At 44.0% G+C, this 2947-nt stretch overlaps 1 non-coding gene across 1 annotated transcript; it reads right to left on the reverse strand.

Moving 5' to 3' along the window:
• Positions 1 to 1746: 1746 nt before the first annotated feature.
• On the reverse strand, positions 1747 to 1838 carry trnar-ucu (transfer RNA arginine (anticodon UCU)). The gene is given in 2 exon segments: positions 1747 to 1782; positions 1802 to 1838. It is a non-coding gene; the product is annotated as a tRNA-Arg (tRNA).
• Positions 1839 to 2947: the final 1109 nt, after the last annotated feature.

Here is a 2947-nt window from a genome sequence, read left to right on the forward strand (position 1 = left end):
CTGAGTTAGCTGAATTAGAAGATAAAGCAGACAATGGAGTCTTCATAATATGAATCTGAAAACATTACCTGACCACCCGAAGTATCCTTGAACAGCGAGTATGAGATGATGATGTGCGTAAGACAATAATGTCCCCCATGAAATATCATTGGATTAAGCTGTTCTCAATCATGTCACCTTATTACATTTCATTGTTTTTTTCCCCTTGAAATTAAAGGTGCACTGTCTCTTAACGCAAACCATACAAAATGCTTCTTGTTCCACTGTAATTGCGTAATTTCTTCACAGGACACAGACACTTTTAGCTTCTGTGTTGCTGGACAAATCTGCGCCAGGCTGCCTTATTTCAATAAACTGGCAACCTTGCTTTAAATAGACCGTAATTGTTTTGACACATTTCAAAACCGAGAGGACCCTCTTGGGAGGGGTCGAGATTGTCATCCTCACTGAACAAAAGATAGCTAGGTAGACTGTGAAACACACAGGTAACTAGCATGAAATGGGTAGAATTACATTTTGGGACTAATTATTTTCAGCATGAGTGGTCCTGTTCTGACTCAGTCCATATCCATCTTTTACCTGTCTGTTTATGTATCTGTCAAAATGCATCTTAAATTTTGCAATTACATGTGCTTCTACCATCTCTCCTGGCTGTGTGTTCCAGTCATGTATCAACCTTTGCATGAAAAAGCAATCTTGCCACACATATACCGAAAACATTCCACCCCCCCCCACTCCTTAAACTTATGATTCATATTATTTGACATTTCCATCCTGGGAAGAAAACTCTTGTTATCCACCCAATCCATTCCTCTCATAGTTATACATCAATGAGCTCGTCACTCAGCCTCTGGTATTCTGTGGAGGACTTTCCGAGTTTGTTCAAGCTCTACTTAAAGTTAATGCAATCTGATCCAGGCAACCGCCTGTTTAATCTCTTTTGCAAACTGTCCAAATCCTGCACTGTATATCCTTTTAATAATATGGCAACCAGAACTGCATTCAATATCACAAATGTACACAGAATCCAAACGATCCAGAGAAAAGACTTTCTGGTATGCAAGAGTCACTTTTAATGATAATTAAGACATTATTGCACAATGTTTCAAATCTGTAGAGAATGAAGGGGTAGTTCATCCTTCTTAATGAATGTTTCCATGACCGTAGTCTTATTTCCGAAAACATCGGACTCATTTGGAAACCATATTTCCCACATAATCTATCAGATAGAAACCATTCATGATTTGTTAACAGACTTCATTTTGATGTCTTTTACGGTACGGAAAGTTGTAGGAAGGCATCAATATGACATTTTCAGGCAGGGAAATCTGCTTCGACATCGCTTGCAGAAGTATGTAAAGATAGGCCCATATGTCATTTCTTAGAAGCGTGTTTCACTAATCATAGACAATTAAAGACTTTTTGAATGCGATTACGATGAGATTCGCTACAGTGTGGCAACAGGCCCTTCAGCCCAAACCGACCCTCTGGAAACTGGAGCATGCAGCGGGAACCCATGCAGACACGAGGAGAATGGGCAAACTCCACGCAAACAGTCGTCCAATGCTGTTATCAAACCTGGGGCCCTGAAGCTGTCAGGCAGCAGTGCTCACCACTGCTCACCACGTTACCCAAGAGACAGGACGTATCGCAGTCGCTCAGCCTCTGGTCTGGGGTACCTTGACTCACCTGTCCCTCAGCTGCAGGAAAAATAGCCGCACACGCGCAAGAATGCAGCTTTAAACACGACTCTGGTGGGACTCGAACCCACAACTTTTGAATGCCTTCAGCAGCCTCAAGTTAGAAGTCCAACGCGCTATCCATTGCGCCACAGAGCCTGCGGCGTGCGAGTATATGCCATCTTTGTTGATAGGCTTGTTGACAGAGCGTCTTGCAAGGACGCCTTTCGCACTCTTCCTGTGAGGATGCTGTGTCCGGATATGATACGACTGTGTATGGATGGGATTGAATTGAATTTATTGTGACGTGTACCAAGACACAGTGGAATGCTTTGTCATTTAATCCCTTCCCCTCCTATATTTGATCCCGACAGCACTGCCCTTTGATGGGAAGGGCACTTCTTGCCACTGGCCACCCGACTGTTTCCTTTACTCCTGATGGTGGAATCTGAATCAAGGTTTGTACACCTCTGCTCTCTCACTGTGTCTCCCACCTGCACTCACACTGTGATCAGTCCCTCTGCATACACACACTGTGATCAGTACCTCTGTATAAACACACACTGTGATCAGTCCCTCTATATACACACACTGTGATCAGTCCCTCTGTATACACACACTGTGATCAGTCGCTCTGTATACACACACTGTGATCAGTCCCTCTTTACATACACTCCATGGTCAGTCACTCTGTATGTACACACACTGTGATCCGTCCCTCTGTACATATCCACCATGATCAGTCACTCTGCATGTACACACACTGCGATCAGTGTGTCAATCCTTCCAAAAGCCCATGTTCCTTATCTTGTTAAGTATCATAATCTTATAGAGTCATAGAGATGTACAGCATGGAAGGAGACCCTTTGGTCCAAACGGTCCATGCCGACCAGATATCCAAACCAATCCTGTACCACCTGTCAGCACCCGGCCCATATCCCTCTAAACACTTCCTATTCATATACCTATCCAAATGCCTCTTAAATGTTGCAATTGTACCATCCTCCACCAATTGCTGTCTGTGGATTGTTACCCGTGCCAACGTGATAGAGAGTCGAGGAATTGGGAGAGAGAACAGTTAAATGCGTGGCTACAGGGTTGGTGCCAGAAGAAGGGATTCTGGTATCTGGATCAGATGTGGGGGTACAAGTGGGGGAGGTGTGGCATTGCTTGTCAAAGATAGGATTACAGCGGTGGAAAGGACGATGGATGAAGACTGACGTAACTTGGGCTGAGGTTAGGAATAGGAAAGGTGAGTCACTCTGTTA

The sequence above is a fragment of the Chiloscyllium punctatum genome, chromosome 28 (genome assembly GCF_047496795.1).
Source record: "Chiloscyllium punctatum isolate Juve2018m chromosome 28, sChiPun1.3, whole genome shotgun sequence".
In the NCBI taxonomy this organism is placed as follows: domain Eukaryota; kingdom Metazoa; phylum Chordata; class Chondrichthyes; order Orectolobiformes; family Hemiscylliidae; genus Chiloscyllium; species Chiloscyllium punctatum.